The sequence below is a fragment of the Eleutherodactylus coqui genome, chromosome 8, assembly GCF_035609145.1.
Source record: "Eleutherodactylus coqui strain aEleCoq1 chromosome 8, aEleCoq1.hap1, whole genome shotgun sequence".
Lineage (NCBI taxonomy): Eukaryota > Metazoa > Chordata > Amphibia > Anura > Eleutherodactylidae > Eleutherodactylus > Eleutherodactylus coqui.
The window spans coordinates 69,074,635-69,092,613 of record NC_089844.1 but is presented as its reverse complement, the minus strand read 5'-3'; the positions used below and the strand labels follow the sequence as shown (position 1 = coordinate 69,092,613).

Genomic DNA, 17,979 nt, shown 5'->3' with positions numbered 1-17,979 from the left:
GTATTCTACCATTCAGATTGGCACTGCTTGGGGTTTAGGTCATCTCTACAATATTGTGCATGTCGTATGGTAGCCGATGCATTTGGTCTCCTTTCTCCAGGTACACAGATGGGTGGCATGAGCCACATCTGGCTTTCAAGTCACTTGTTGGAAATCACTTCTCTTGTATTTATTGATAACATTTGTTTCATTGTATAGGAGGTGAGTAAGAGCTCATGTACTGTATTATGACTACATACAACCTCAGTGTATGGGACCTTGCTGTACCTTTGTTGGCTTCTGATTTCATATGGAGTTTTTTTTTCAGTTTCTTCTATATGTGAATATAAATAAAATCTTTTTATGTATATACCACCAACTTATTCCACAGTACTTTCAGGTAATATATTTAAGCAAGCATAATATCATTGCAAACTTAATATAGAGCATTAGTCTCAAATCCACAGCTTCACAGCCCTCTGTGCCGACCAGTGACAGAATACATCCACATATCAGGTAATAAAGTAATCAAAAATTATGGGTCAGCTCTGGTGCTTTATTGATTACTACGTGTTCATCATTTACCTGATGAAAGCACCAAATTCGGTGCCCCAATGCATAGTGATTAGAGATGAGCGAACCTACTCGGCTACGCCCCTTTTTCGCCCGAGCGCCGCGATTTTCGAGTACTTCCGTACTCGGGCGAAAAGATTCGGGGGGCGCCGTAGGTGAGAGAGGGCTCCCCCCTGTTCCCCGCTGCTACTCCCGCTCCGCCACGCCTCCCTCCGCCCCCCGGCGCCCCCCGAATCTTTTCACCCGAGTACGGAAGTACTCGAAAATCTCGGTGGTCGATCGAGTAATTACTCATCTCTAATAGTGATCCATAAAGGATTCGACTTTGCCACTTTGTCCATCCATCTCTATATCCATCAGTGCCAGAGGTGACCCGCAAATTTTGATTATTGAGGCAGGAGCATGTCCTCAGGGATTAAAAATGCCAAGAAATCTTAATTAGTCTTAGGATCATGATGGTTTAAAGGGTTCTCCTGGGAATACACTATTGAAGACCTATCTTCAAAAAAGGTCATCAATAGTTGATTGGCAGGTATCTGCCAGTTGGGCTCACTGCCAACCAGCTGATTGAATTGACGGCAATGCTTGAGTGAGTGCTGCTGTTGCATAGTAGCTGTGTCTGGTATAGGAGCTCAGTCACTTGAATGAGACTGAGCTGCTCTCAGGCCATGTGACTGATCAACGTGATGTTATATGCCTGACAGCACCACCTCTTTAATCAGTTGATCGTCAGGGATCCGGAGCAGTTGACCCTCGACTATCAACTACCCAAGGATAGTCATCAATAGTTTAATCCCGGCAAACTCCTTTTGAGGACTACACCCAAATCTACAGACACATAAACTTAATACACCATACATCATTGGTCACCATGATAACAGTGGGCAGAATGACCTTGTGTAGATACTAGAGATGAGCGAACGCGTTCGTCCGAGCTTGCTATTCGTGCGAATATTAGGGTGTTCGGGATGTTCGTTATTCGTAACGAACACCATGCGGTGTTCTGGTAAATTAAACTTTCTTCCCTGAGACGTTAGCGCTTTTTTTTGGCCAATATAAAGACAGGGAAGGCATTACAACTTCCCCCTGCAACGTTTAAGCCCTATACCACCCCCCTGCTGTGAGTGGCTGGGGAGATAAGGTGTCCGCCTGATATGAAAGTCTGCCCCTCCCGCTGCTCGCTATGGATGCATTCTATATGCGCTCAATGGGGCCAGCGGCAGCAGCGCTGACCCCATTGAGAACATATAGAAGACAAATCCTTCTTCTCTGGCACAGCTGTAACAGCTGTAGCAGAGAAGAACGATGTTTGCCCATTGAATTCAATGGAACCGGCAATACAGCCGACTCCACTGAATGCAATGGGCTGCCGGCGATCGCAGGATGAATGGTCGGAAAGGGGTTAAATATATAACCCCTTTCCTGCAATTCATCCAGAAATGTGTTACACTAAAAATATATACCGGCGTATAAGGCGACCGGGCGTATAAGACGACCCCCCAACTGTCACCTTATACGCCGGTAATACAGTGGAGAAAAGAATAAAAAGCATTACTTACGTTTTTAGATGATCTGCGGCGCTCCTGCAGGCTGTCGCTCCCTCCTAATCCACGGCAGAGTATTCCTTTCTCCACGAAAGACTTTAAATCCCTGCCTCCAGAAAGACACGTGCCTTCAGCCAATCACAGCCAATGACAATGATGTCATTGAATGGCTGTGATTGGCTGTGTTTCTGGAGGCGGGGATTTCAAGGCTTGAAATCCCCGCCTCCAGAAACACAGCCAATCACAGCCATTCAATGACATCATTGTCATTGGCTGTGATTGGCTGAAGGCACATGTGCTTCTGGAGGCAGGGATTTAAAGTCTTTCGTGGAGAAAGCTTGTCTGCCGTGGACCAGGAGGGAGTGACAGCCTGCAGGAGCGCCGCAGATCATCTAAAAACGTAAGTAATGCTTTTTATTCTTTGCTCCACTGTATTACCGGCGTATAAGGTGACAGTTGGGGGGTCGTCTTATACGCCCCGTCGCCTTATACGCCGGTATATATTTTTAGTGTAACACATTTCTGGATGAATTGCAGGAAAGGGGTTATATATTTAACCCCTTTCCGACCATTCATCCTGCGATCGCCGGCAGCCCATTGCATTCAGTGGAGTCGGCTGTATTGCCGGTTCCATTGAATTCAATGGGCAAACATCGTTCTTCTCTGCTACAGCTGTTACAGCTGTGCCAGAGGAGGACGATCTTTATGCTGACAGTGGGGGGGGGGGGGGGGGGGCACTCTTGCCGCTATTGTGGCTTAATAGTGGGACCTGTGAACTTGAGATGCAGCCCACCATGTAGCCCCTCGCCTGCCCTATCCGTCACTGTGTCATTCCCATCACTTTCCTGAATTGCCCAGATTTTCACACATGAAAACCTTAGCGAGCATCGGCGAAATACAAAAATGTTCCGGTCGCCCATTGACTTCAATGGGGTTCGTTGTTCGAAACGAACCCTCGAGCATCACGGGAAGTTCGTTACGAATAACGAACACCCGAACATTTTGGTGTTCGCTCATCTCTAGTAGATACCAAACATTTTAGCACATAACACCAATCAGTACAGAGTCAGACATATCAAATTGACAGTAAATTTTTTTTATACTTTTTCCTCACCGCCTATTATTTTTTAATATCTTGAGTCCTTATCATGCTGTTTAAAACCCATGGAGAATGGCAGTAACAGTGTCTGAATGCATTATAGAGTTTAGAATTGTCTGGAGTGCCTTCATTACCTACCCTCTATTGAAGACATGCCTTGAAATGCGTTGGTGTGTCTGTGTCACGAATGAGTGGGAGCCAGGGAACTCTGTATTGCTGTTTAACATTTTAAGTATTTTTTAAGGTAAAGTTCTTTCCATCGCCTGTTAGGTTTCTAGTATTGTGCAATCAGTAATTGCTGGTTTATTTTAAGTGATGATGGCCGAGAACATTGTGTACTGGATCGTAGAATACATATAGACTACGCGTTTTGTTTGATAAGGTGGAATTGCTTGTATGCAGCAGGTAGTTTATGGCTAATGTTCTTCTGAAGCTATTTCACATATATTATTCACCTTTTTTCATCCAATCATTTTGAGAGCGTGACGAAAAATCAAGGCATTATCACATTTTCTTTCTTAGTCTGTACGGTAAAGTCAATTTTCGCCCTAGACCTGTGATGTGCAGGAAAATTTGAAGTTGACCAATAAATGCTTTGACTGCAGATGGAGTTGCACTTCAGTTCACTTCTATTAAACTTTCATTGGTTCTTGACTATTTTCAATTCGAGTCCCGATTGATATTTACATGAGTCACTCTGTAGACTTGAATGAATAGTAAAGCCATTTTTCAAAATGTGTTTTAATTAAAGCAATATCCTCTTCTGCAACTAAATTTTTCTATTTCTGCAATACATCTCAAATAAAAAAGAGCAATTTTGATGATGTTGATTATATATTTCCTTATTGTTTTGTTTCAACAGCTCTTATGCAGACCTGTGTGTCTCCATGGTTACAGACTACAAAGAAGCCCTATTATGTAGTCTGATCCTGCAGTTACACTCTATTTTATCTGTACTCACTTGTTGCTCACCCGTCCAAATGTATATTAGCAGCAAGTAGGGAACAGATTAAGGCAGTTTCACACAAATGTATTATGGGGGCATTTATGTATCTGTAAGTGTCCAAGTTTGACTGTGGGTCTCTTGACCCAAATTCGGTGCATCATCAGAATCTATGCACCTGTAATATGCTTTTGTGAATGTGGCATAAACAAAGTAACACATGGCTACAAAATCAAACTACACAGGGATTGTTTATAACCACGATGACACACAGATCTGCAAAGGAGCTGCAGATACAAATCTGTAGAATATTTTAAAGGGGTTCCAGTTGTAAACTATTGATGGCCTATCCTTAAGAGAGGCTACAAGTAGTAGATCAGTGGGGATCTGCTGCCCAAGATCCCTGCCAATGAACTGTTCATTGGGCCAGTACGCTTTTGCACTGAGCTGATGTCTGCAGGAAGCAGACTGCTTCGTTTCCACGACAGTGGCCAGAATTGGTATTACAGGCAAAGTTCCCATTCACATCAAGGAAACCTTTGCCTAAAAAAAAATACCAAGCCTGACCACTGCCGTGGGAATGGAGCTGTCTGCTTCCTGCTGAAGTCACCTCAGTGCATGAGCGCATTGGCCTGGCAAACAGTGAATTGGCAAGCATCTCGGGTGGTGGACACCTAACAATCTATGATTGATGGACTGTCATAATAGGCCATCAATACTTTACAATTAGACAACCCCTTCAATTTAAGACTATTTCTCAAGTTGCTTCATTTGTAATTTTGGATTCATTAGAGAAATAAAAACAAATTGTTTGCAAATGAAATCCTTTTTAAGTAACTTGAAACCACATATAAATCAAAAGCTGGTTACTATGGGAAGTTCTTCTTCGCTCATTGTTGCCCACTGCTCAGTAATGCAGTTTTGACCTGCCAAGATGTGGAGGTGGGGGAGTGACGTGACATTTGCTTTCAGCATATTTCTAGCTCAGAAAATGTATTGTTATGAACTAAGTAGAATATCTTTTAATAAACCACCAGTAGATACTGTAGCGCTGCCCCCTATGGAGAAGAGTATAGATTTTCTGACAAAACCTAAATGCAATTGCTTTTAAAACCTACAACTTTAGTCAAACCAAAAATGTAAAATTTGAGAGCAGTTAAGACGAATCACCTTTCTACTTATAAGTCATATGTGGGTCCAAGAAGCTGTTGTTGTATGCAGGATGCTAACAATGAAGAAGGGAGTTGTGCTAACTTTGTGCTTACAGAAGGGAAACAGATATTTACCATCGGATTTCCCTCCCTGAATAACAAAATATTGGTTTTAAAGGGTCAAAAAGATCTTCTTCTCTTTATTCTTGTAGAGCCATCCCGTAGACCAGTGTTTCCCAAACTCCAGTCCACATGACTCCCCAACAGGACAGGTTTTAAGGATTTCCATAGTATTGCACAGGTGATGATGTAATTATTGTCGTGTCTCAAACATTGCCATAGGTGTTCTCTCTATAGCATATCCTCAAATCGAGACCTGTTGGGGGGTTGTGAGGAGTGGAGTTTGGGAATCACTGCTGTAGACTCTACAAAATGTAGGAACTTACAAACAGGCCCTAAACTATGTCAGGAATTCTGTATCCATATTGCTGCTTTTAAGGGCTCACTCACATCTGTGCTAAGGTTATCCAATTTTCTGCTTCCTTACGGGAGCAGAAAAGTGGCATCATCTAGCTGAACAGATCTATCTTATGACTGAATGGTGCCGAACGGACCCATTGACTATAATGGGGGTCTCTTTTGTTTTTGTGGTAGGCAAAAGCAAAAAAGCTAAAATGGTCCTTCAAGTCAAGCTTCTTGGATCCCCATGAGTATAACTTGGAGACAAGGATGTATTGAGCTTTGTTTTAGACAAAGCTTAAAGAGTTGGCCTCATTACAGACAATCCCTTTAATCTAAGAGTCAATGACCTGTGCAGCGGTCTATGTAGAATTACATTGCAGTCATTATGGAGGGCCTATGGACAGAGCATATAGATAAAACGTGTTCTTATTTTAAAGTTTTAGGTTGTAGTGCTTAAGAAAGGCTGTCCTACCCCTAGCAGTTTCGCTACAGGAAGCAGACGTGGCTGTAGATTACACAGTGGCCATTCACTTCAATAGGACTCAGTCTGCAGTACCAACCCGAGCCACTGCACCATATATAGAGCTGTTTGTTTCCCGCAAGAAAAACAGCTATAAATAGGCCAACCCCTTTAAAGCCATCATCCTTAGGGTCCCCTTGAGTATTTCCACCTTTTTGTGGAAATTATGAATTTCAGTCTGTTTTGCTACCATTCATTATCACGTATGGCATTAAACAAGCCTGACTCACCAGGCTGCCGTCTGAGTGATGATGTTACTGCATAGTAAGATATGCTACTGCATAGTAAAAATGAGCCGTGGAAAGGGAAGTCTTTAAAGAGACCCTAACAATTTACTCTGCATTTTTTTTGCCAAAGTGGGTTTTGTAAATTAAAGCGGTGAACCAATTCGCTGTTACGGACAAGACTGTCACTGTTCCGCGTTACGTCAGGCCCATTGTCTGTTTTCAGACATTTCTAGCTATGTAGAGCCTGACTGCAGTCTTCTTGATTTAGATGACACAGAGTGCTGACCTCGGCCTCATCAAATATCTCGAATGCCAAATTTGAGCCAGCTCTTATTGCCCAATATCAACGCTTGATCTCACTAATGCTCTTGTGGCTGAATGGACATAAATCTGTGTTGCCATGTTTCAAAAGGAGGGAAGAGGGGACTCCTTATTCATGGAAATTAAAGAGTCATCTTGCACATTTATGGGATCTTCGTACCGATTCATGAGACATCACCTCCTTTTACTGATTCTATGTCCCCCCCCCCCCCCCCCCAAAAGGGCAAAAAATGCATTGATGAATCTCCTACACTATCACCGCTTCCAGTTGGAACATTCATCACTTTCTCATGTTTAAAAAAGTGCACCCAGATTTCATTATTTCAATAGGACAGCTGTACCGTATATAGGAGCCAACATAAGATTCGGTGTTTTCTCATATTCTTCATTTTCCTTGTCTATTCTAAGGTTTTATATATTATTATTTCAGTGGCTGACATGATTAATGCCTTTGATGCTCTGGGATTGCAGAGTCAAGTGTTATGATTTGCTGTATATTAGTGTATTTTTTCTGGATTTATAGGCTCTCGGCATCTTTAATTCCAAACAACATCTTGGCTCAGTGTGTTATTAATAATTGATAACAGTTTTTCAATTTACCTTACAATTTTATATATACTGAGTGAGCACTGCATTAGAAAGACCTACGCACTAACGGCTGATCTACTGGACCACGGCTTTCAGAAGTTGGGGAACAGATTCCACAAGGTGGTGAACAGCTTCCATACTCAACTCTCCCCATGATCGCTGTAACAGCTCCGTCCAGTGGTGCACATTTTGCAGTTACGCAGGAGCAGATCTCATAGCCCTTTCCAGCATATCCCAAGCATGTTCCGTGAGGTTACAGTCTTCTACGTTTGGGGGCCATGGCAGTGTGAAGAACTCATTGCTGTGTTCCTCCAACCACTCCCTAGTGATCTGAGTTTGATGACTTGGAGTGCTGTCCTGCTGGAAAATGGCACTATGGATGGGGGAAGACTTTCTGAAAATATTGGTGAAGGTGGTCAATTAACATGTCCCTGTAGTGTTCAGCATTCAAAGATTGTGGTATGATGACCAATGGTTCTAGGCCATGGCAGGAAAATGTTCCCCAGACCACGATACCGTGACCACCATCCTTTTGAACGCCAACGGTGCACCAATAGGATATGACTTCATGCTACTTATGCCAGATGCAGACTCTGCCTTTCACAGGGTTCAACAGGAAATGAGACTTGTCACTCCAGATAACCTTCTGTCGTATGTCCAAGATCCATTGATAGCTTTCCTGGGCCAGTGCAAGGCATAATTAAGGATGACATGGGGTCATCAGGGGCACCCTTCTCGGTCTTTAGTTGTTGAACCCCAGTCAACACAAGGTATGCCACATGGTCATTGCGGAAAGTTTTCAAACTTCTCTGCTGTAGTACTGTTGGGTCAGTTGGTCCACTGTGACCCGTTGTTGCTGAGATACCAGACGTGCCACCTGACACTTGCCTCTAGGATCTACCACACATGGCCTGCCACTATGTGATCTTCTGTTGGATGTCTGTTTATGATTCAACCAGTCTTGGTATACTCTTAATACTGTGGTTTAGAAATTGCCAAAAAGTGCGACTGTTTCAGAAATCCTGGCACCACACCTTCGAGGACCAACAATTTGCCCATAGCATAAGTCACTCAAGTCACCATGTTTACTCATGATTGCCAAATGTTCCCTTCTGCTGCACAGAGGGGAGATCAGCACATTATCTGAGAGCAGATCGTGATGCAGCCACCACATGGTACCACGTTACTGATGATCACAAGATATCACGTGCCAGCTGTTCCTAATGCAGCTATCGTTCAATGAATATAATATGATGTGATGGGTGTATTTAGGCTTTGGGTGCCAGGTATGCAGTTATTCCAAACTATTGGATGTACACACCCCTACACACATACAGACATACTATCCACTTACCTTCTCCTAGAGGTCACGTTAAAATGCCAGAGTGCTAATGCCAGATCGTAGGTGCATCAAGCCCACTGGTGCCCACCAGTTCGGTGGGCAAGCCATTGCTAGAGAGTGGCCCTGGGCTTTCTGCATTAGACCATTCTCAACCCTTCTCCCTATCTCTTTTTTTGTTTTTTAATATTTTTTAAAATATTTTTTTTTTAGCATGCATCAGTTATATACAATTATTTAGAAATTATTCATCAATGTTAACATTTGTATACAATTTTTTTGTAAAGTTTTTGTCGGAATCGGAAGGTAATTTGCCACTTCTACTCCACAGACAATTTTAATTTTCTCCTCATCAAAACATCTTTTTTAGTGTTGGCACATAGTTTTCCAGGGGGGGCGCACATACTTTATATGGGGGGGTACATATTCTTTTCTGGAGTTGCACATGCCTTTTTATATATAGGGATGCCCCAATATGTTTACAGCTCTAAGTATCGTTCTTGCTTCCTAGTGGTTTCAAATTTCAGACCCTGCTGACAATTTCTGCAAGGATGTTCGGACCTCCTGGGAGTTGCAGTTGCTCAGTCGCTCTACATTGCCTAAAGCTGCAGTGTGTATATGCTGTTGTACAGAAGATATCCATTTTAATGTTGGATTCCAAATCCTATTATAAATTGGATTTTGAAATTTCGGCTAATTCGCAGCGAACGCAGCACAGCCTAAGTGTCTCCGTAGAAATATGCATTTGCTTGTGGAATTGCTGATCTTTGCCTAACGTAGCCTTCTAAATAGATTACACTGGTAGACAAGATCTATACAATTCCATCAGACTGATTTGAGCTCTGGGAATTAGTATCTTTTTATACAGTGCTCAGGGCTTTACAGAATGAGGATTCACATCCTGAACTAGCAATAGGACGTCTAAATAAAACTGCGATTCTAGTATTTCCATGCAGAGCTTATGAACAGCGACCTACAGTAACTGCAAGCAGCACAGATCTACAAATGTTCTCCAATTCAACAAAAGCCTAAATATACACAATTCAGTGATCCAATGCCCAAATTAAAGGGAATCGGTCACATCCTGTAAGCACCGGAAACTAATTTATGGTGCTTATAGGACAGATAGTGTGGAGTCCGGGGATGTTCTTCTTATATGAGGGGCTGCTGATAAGTCTTTAAGTCTTTGGCTTTACCCACATACTCTCCACTGATGTCAACATACTTCTTACATCGGTATTCCAAGTTCTACAAGCCTTGCAAAAGAAGGATTTCGGTTGTGCTTCAAACCAGTCATCCGTAGCAGCCATGGCATCAGAAATAGTGTGAAATTTGGTACCCTTGAGGTGTTTCTTCTGGTTTGGAAACAGATGATAGTTGAAGGGAGTTAGATCTGGTGAATAAGGTGGGTCGTCAACCAGCTAAAAGCCTAGCTCCACCAGTTTTGCCGTGGTCGCTTGTGCAGTGTGAGCGGAGGCGTTGTCTTGCAGGAACAAGATTCCTTTGAACAGTTTGCCGCGCCTTTTGGCCTTCAGAGCTGCCTTCAATTGGTTCAAAAGTTCAATGTAATACCTTGCATTGATGGTGGAACCATTTTGAAGGTAGTCCACTAGCAGCACGGCCTCCTTATCCCAGAACACAGATGCCATCACCTTAGTGGCTGATTTTTGCACCCTGAACTACTTTGGGCGAGGAGAACCACTGTGCCTCCACTCTTTTGACTTGGTTTCAGGGTCATACAAATAAATCCAGGTCTCATCCATAGTGACCAGTCGATCCAGGAAGTTCTTATCAGTCCGGAAACGCTGACAAATGGACCGGAAGTTTTCACTCGCATGCTTTTCTGATCTGTTGTCAAACATTTTGGGACCCACTTTGCAGATAGCTTCTTCATGTTCAAATGTTCATGCATAATGACACAAACATGTTCGTGAGAAATCCCCATGATGTCTGCTATTCCTTTAGCTGAAATCCGCCAATTCTCCAGTATGAAGTTGTGCACAGCATCAACGATCTCCGGAACTACAACCTCTCTCTGTCGTCCAGGACGTTCCTCATCATTGGTGCTGAAGTGGCCCATTTTAAATTTGGCAACCCAGTTCTTAACTGTAGAATATGAAGGGCATTGATCCCCCAATGTCTGCGACATATCACCATGAAGATCCTTCCCAGACTTTCCTTGCAGAAACAAGAATTTTATCACTCCTCTGCTCTCATTTGCTGTGAATATCGCCTTAGACTCCGCCATTTTGTTTTCCCACGGGCCTAGATCACTGTTGCCATAAGCTACAAACACAATTTTGAAAACATATATTAGACACATAAGGCTTTCATGTGATGTAACATTTGTTACCATAGAAACACAAAAAGAGCACAAAGCCAAAGACTTATTAGCACCCCCTCGTTCTTGTCCAATTTCCTGTTTCCTCGCTGTCACCCCTGGAGGTTGGTGCTTGGTCGGTGAGCAGGGCTTTTTTCTACAATTAGTGCGTGCGCACTTATATTTTTCTCTTTGGGAGTGCACGCACTGATTGAAGTCCTGCTCACAGACCAAGCACAGAACTTCTATGGGTGACGGTGATGAAACAGGGAATCGGGCAAGTATAGGAAGAACATCCCTGGACTCCACACCCCCTGTCCTATAAGCACCATAACTAAATGTCCTTTAACACAGGAGGACTGTCAGGCGCATTAGCATACAACTGTTCTACTATTGCTGTTGTGCTTAGGAACGATAGTCGTTCAAGTGAATAGAGGCGGAGCGGCCGGGTATCATTCACCGTAAACGGGAGTCACTCAAACACTGAACAGCTCCTGTTTACACAGCCTGACAGTCGCTTAGTTTTTAGTTCTGCTAGTGAGTAATTTCTTACTTATCGGTGGTCACATGTACACAGGATGATTATTGCCCAAATTCGCTGTTTCCAGCCACAATTCGGCTGATTATCGCCTGTTGTAAAGGTACCTTTAATGTACAGTATGTGTAGGATGTGACAGGTTCCCTTTTCTGAGTGAGTTGATAGACCTAATATTACTACACTCATCAAAATGGCTCCATGAAGGGTAGGCATTGGCCCTTTTTTGTGCCAGAAAACCAAATTTTGATGTACCGTTAGGGTATGTTCACATGGGATGGATTTGCTGCAGGGAATTCCATAGTGGCAAATTTGCACCATTTGGGGGCAGATTTGCTTGTGGATTTGCTGCTGCATATTGGGACTAAAAATAAAAAAAGAGAAACTTACCTTCTTCATTTCTCCCCGCTCCTGTGTACAGAGGCTTGCCTGCTCCTCCCACGGGTCTCTGCTGACCTCCAACAATGGCGTTTTATGTTTCCATGTGATCACTGCATTTGACCGTGGTTGGCTACAATGGTCATGTGTCCATACGTCATATCATTGCTGGAGACCAGCATGCGGAAAAAGCAGAAGGTGAGTATAATGTTTTGGTATTTCTTTATTATTGATGTATAGCTTTTTTTATTTTACAAGTGCCCCTACCTGTGAGTTTTGCTCTCGCTCTGCAGATAATCCACAGCAAATTCGCAACAGTTTGGATTAGTTGTGGATTTTGACTTCCCCCCCATTGAACTCTTTGGGATAAGTAGCAACAAATCCACAATCAATGCATAGCATAAGGTTGGCTTCACATGTGTTGGAGCTTCCACTTCCATGTTCCGTTTGGGAAGCAGGAAACAAGAATCCCCGCGGCCGAACGGTTCCGTCTTAGGACGGAATGGAACAGCACCGAACGGACCCCGTTGAATCTTATAGGGTCCATTCACTTTCCGCCTAGCTGCCCGGCTTTCAGCAGGAAGAAAGAGCGCTGCATGCAGTGCTCTTTATGCCAGTATTTTGTGCCAGATCTACAACGGAACATCCCATCGGAGGTGCCAATGCAAATGTGAAACAGGCCTGAATTCAACATGACCCTGATGTAAAATTTATACGGCAGGTTAGTTTGTTCTGCATATTTTATACGCAAAGTGCGGATGAGATTTCTACAAATCCCATCCACTTTGCTGCTGCTGTAATACATTGCATATTTTCTGCCCGCAAATCCACAGTGGAAAATATATGGAGTACTGTATGCCCCCCATATGTACCCTAATATGTTTGCTGATATATCTACATTATCCATAGTGCATCTGCTATCTGTAATGGATTTATTTGCTTGAAAAACTCTGAAAATAGGTCAACATTTGTGACGGAAGAGTTCTAGGCTGCAACAGCTTAATTGTATTTATTTGCATTTTGTAACGGGGTGCTGACTTTCTGTATCAGCTTAACCTTTTTGTATTTCCCTTGCAGATAGGTCAAGGTATTAAGTAGAAGCGCGATAGTCTCTTCTCTCTTTTTCCTCTTCTTAATATTATTTCCATGTGGTTCTTTCTATTCTTTTTGGAATTTAATCTACCGATATTACATGAGCAATGGCAGCCTTGGAGTTTAAAAAAAAAATTTTAATAAAAAAAAACAAAAACAAACAAAACTTTTTTTTATAGCTGATCTGTCATAAAGTTCATACTGCCCTATCTGAGAGTAGTATAAAGTAGTCACAGGCACCCTGATTATAGTAGTGTGTCGCCTGTTTTCCTGCAACGGTTTTCATAAAATCACTGTTTGTCAGCTGCAACGTGAACTGAGTGCTGGCGTCCTCTTCCATGCTGTCTCACGCACAGGGTCTTTTGTAGTCTGTTACTATGGAAACGTATGCGTTTGCATACGAACTGTAGATACAAAACAATAGATCTTTAATTAAGTCAATTTGACAAGGTGCATCATTTTTTTTCGTTTTGGATACATTGCAGCATTAAAGTAGGTTGCAAATAAGAACCTTCTCTATAAACCCCTTACTGACGATCTGATGCAACATTTTAAGGAACGGTCTATTCAGATCATGGACGTTTGCTTAGAATGTTGTTTCAGACACCTGTCACTTCGCATCGGCCGCAACTCTGGAACGGGATGACATCATGGCATCAGCCCTGGCCCATGTGACCCGCTTCTCAGAGCATGCTCTTTGTCATTTTGGTGTTTGACACTGACAGGAGCACTTCTCTGTTTGTGTATGTCGGATTGGTTGGCTGGGAGATGGGACAGCCCAGCCAGCCAGCCAATCAGTATTAGTTTGTGTGCTGGGATGATGTCATGGCATCAGCCACAGCCCACTTGATCCACCCCCCTCCTCTTTGTGTATGAGCAGATTGGTTGGCTGGCCCAGCCATCCAATCGCCATTAGTTTATGTACATTCATTCTGGCTCCTCCTCACAGAGGACGCAGTTATTCACATGGTCTGGTCTTACTCTGGTCTGTCTCAAGACTCTAAAGGGGTTCCTGATTCTGATCTACCCATTAGTTAAGAATAATTTGTCTGGGTGATTACTATTTATCTGGAGTATTATAATGTCTTATCTCCTTTACTTTTATGGTTTCTACATTTGTATTACATCTAACCTTTGTCACATTCCCTCTCACCATCTAGGGAAACTCGGGGTTGCCCCAGTTTCCCGATGTGGGACCGCTCTCATCATGGCGATCACCCCGCTTATAGGTAGGGTTCCCTATTATCAGTAGATTAGGGTCAGTTTCCCTTCCTCCCTTATGGCAGCCAGTAATCTGTTATTGGTCAGAAAACTAAACCTGTATTCCCCCTTGGTGTTCCCTGTAGGTATTTTTTGCAAAAACATTTTTTTTTTTTGCTTGGATCTACTAACATTTTTTGTTAAAAACACATGGCACATGGCCTGCAAACAGTCTGCAGAATAACTACAGGGATTTCAAAATATAGTTTTCTAGTTCTTCAAAGCAGCTCCAAAGATCAAGCTTCATCTTAAAAACCTTTTTAAATCCACAGGGAATAAAATTTGCTGCTCGTTGACTCTTGGCGGCAAAGTCATAGCTCCATTGCAGACCAATGCCAGAATTGAGAAAGGTCACTTTTGGAAAGGCAGTGGCCAAGCTTGCAAATTTGTCACGGGACAATTGGCTCTATAAATATAAGTGCAGTACCATGTCCCAAAGTAATCATTCAGAAATTATTGGCATTCCTGACCATGACCGCAGTGCAATAAACTGTATTTTTAATTCTGCGCAGCATGTTTAATGGTAGCATCTTTTCATGTCACAATTGACTGCACAACATATTATGTGATGACCAGTTTAGCAAATTTACACTGCTTTTTCATTTTTTTTATGACAATTTTTCCATTATGCTATTATTTGTATCTTAGGTTTATTTTCATACTACAAATAAACCCAGCAGCGATCTCTCTCTTCCTATAATGCACAGATCTATGTCCCTAATCTTTTGAAGTTTATATTACCATTATAGTATTTTTCAGGTCTTTAGATTTGAAATCTTGTAAAGGTGAGTTTACTGAAAGCCAAGTTCTTCTTTTTGTAATGAGAAGGACTTAAAAATTCTGTTAGATGTATCTAGTTGTGAGAGATTCCCCCAGTTTGCTTTTGACTCATGATTGCTTAATGTATTAAACTTTTGTTTCATTGTATTTGAAGTAGACTATGCTATACACCCATTAACCATAATGTTAAAACCACTGACTAGTGAAGTGGATACATTGATTACCTCGTTACAATGGCACCTAACAAGGGGTGGATGTATTAGGCTGTAAATGATGTTGATGTGTTGAAAGAAGGAAAAATAGGCAAATGTATGTTTTTGAGCAATTTTGACAAGGGCCAGAATTTGATAACTGAACAGCTGGGTTAGAGTATCTCCAAAATGGCAGGTGAACCGACAATTGGGCTATAGACACCTAAGGGTCATTGAGCCTATCTGGTCCAATCCCACAGAAAAGTTACCATAGCAGAAATTGCTGAAAATTTGCTGCTGGCTGTGATAGAAAAACGTAAGAACATACAGAGCATCACTTGCTGTGTTTGTGTGGGGGCTAACCTGCTGGAGCGTGTGAAAATGTACAAAAAGTAGTTGCGGCTGGCAAACTCATAAAGGTTAATGTAGCACTTGATGTTACAGTGGCATATAGTGGCCAATTTGTATAATCCCTTTGGATTGCTTTGCCCGAGCAATTTGCAGTTTGGTGTTCTCGGGTCACCTGGTTGGAGAGGGTTTGGACAAGATTGAGAGAACGTGCTCAGGCAGGACTGGTAACGCAGAAAGATTTATAGCATGGAGGAAGTATGGGTCTTCCAAGCCAACCCCACTGAGAGAATAGGGAAAGCACGTAAGCTGAGAGACAGCTGCTAAGTGCAGGGAAGTGACACATGGTGAGAGGAGCTTACAGCAATGGATCTTCAGTGGCTCCTGTGAGGACATATCAGTGCTGTTGGAGTGAAAGGAATCAGGGAAGTGTGCAGATCTTCTGATGCTGCTACCTTAAACCTAATGTTTGTCCATTTCATCCCCGGTTGAACCTTCTTGTCTACTAAAGGAGGAATGCGTTGGAAAATAAATTGTATTGAACCAAGGCACAACAGGGTTGTATAGGCTCTTAATGGTAGTGGAGCAGGACCACCCTTTTCAAGGCGATGACTCCACAGATAGGCAGTTACAGTAATAGGGAAATTGTAGGGATATGAATTTATTCTGACTCTATTCCTTACTAAACTGATATTAGAAGGTAAAGTATTGCCAACTGGGATTGGAGTGTCCCCACTAACTGTAAGTAAAACCCCCTAAGGATGTATGGATATCCTTTGTAAGTGTAATTCCAGTAGGGTTGCTTTCTATTTACTCTATTGCTGCTTTTATCGTTACACATAGTGATGTATTTCCTTGCTATCACTGCAATATATTGAGGAGTTGGAGTTTTAATATTAATAAAGTTATTGCTTTCATGGGACTATTTGGTTTTGCAGTGATTACCTGTGAAAAAGCCCAAAGCGAATGCAATCCTGATAATTCCATCATCGTGAAATAAAATGTGCAATTATTTATGCAGATGAAATGTGACATATTGAAACCATAAAGCAGTCACTGGTGAGAACCAATGTACAGCTGCTCTTACTAAACTATTGTTGGTTTGAGATCTTTTAGAACAATGTTTTGTTTTTTAACCTAAAAAAAAATTCTGTGGCCAATAATTTCATAATATATTTATGATGCTTTTTCTTTTGTTCCAAGTCCCTTCCTTTAATTTTATGCAGTCAGAAAGAGTTAAATGAAAAATTGCTGACTGTCTACTCTATAGCAACTACTAGGGGGAGCTTACATAGTAACATAGTTTGTAAGGCCGAATGAAGACAATGTCCATCTAGTCCAGCCCATTTATCCTCCTGTGTTGTTGATCCAGAGGAAGGCAAAAAAACCCTTTGGGGGAAAAATTCCTTCCCGACTCCCTAATGGCAATCAGACTAATCCCTGGATCAATCCCTAATAGTTCCTACCTGCCTGTATACCCAGATTAACAGTTAAAGGGGTTGTCTCGCGAAATCAAGTGGGGTTATACACTTCTGTATGGCCATATTAATGCACTTTGTAATATACATCGTGCATTAAATATGAGCCATACAGAAGTTATTCACTTACCTGCTCCGTTGCTAGCGTCCTCGTCTCCATGGTTCCGTCTAAATTCGCTGGCAGCTTGCTTTTTTTAGACGCGCTTGCGCAGTCCGGTCTTCTGCTCTGAGCACGAGCCGCTTCAGTGTGCTCGCCGCTACAGCTCTTCTGCGCATGCGCAGACGAGCTGTATCTTCTCGGGAGCGCGCTGGAGCGGCCATTCTGCTACCATCCTCTCTTAGAGGAAGGTGCAGAGCCGCCCAGCCGTGCCGAGAAGCCGCCCAGCAGAGCCGCCCAGCCCAGCCCAGCCGCCCAGCCCAGCCGCCCAGGTAAGTGATGGGTGATGGGTGACGGACTGACGGGGGTGACGCGTGACTGACTACCGCTGTGGCCCCGGAGCCTACCGCTGTGGCCCCGGAGCCTACCGCTGTGGCCCCGGAGCCTACCGCTGTGGCCCCGGGGCCTACCGCTGTGGCCCCGGGGCCTACCGCTGGGAAGCCGGGGGCTAGCGCGGGGAAGCCGGGGGCTAGCGCCGGTTACCTGCTGCCTGGCGGTGGGTGACTGGTCGGCCACGTTCAATCCCGGGGTCCGGTCGGCGGCTGCGGGGCGTCTGGTTGTCAGGGAGACACAGCTGGTAGCGTCTCGGGAGCGCGCACGTCGGGCTACAGCAAGCGACGGGAAAAGAGCCGGCGGCCATCTTGGGGAAACTTTTTATAAGTTGCTGAAACGCTGGAACTGTAAGTACAAACCA

The 17,979-nt window shown here is 43.2% G+C and overlaps 1 protein-coding gene across 3 annotated transcripts in view; it reads left to right on the top strand.

The window, feature by feature from the left end:
• The window catches only part of OSBPL6 (oxysterol binding protein like 6), a 257,243-nt gene that overhangs the window by 50,805 nt on the left and 188,459 nt on the right, over nt 1–17,979 (top strand). The window lies entirely within an intron of this gene.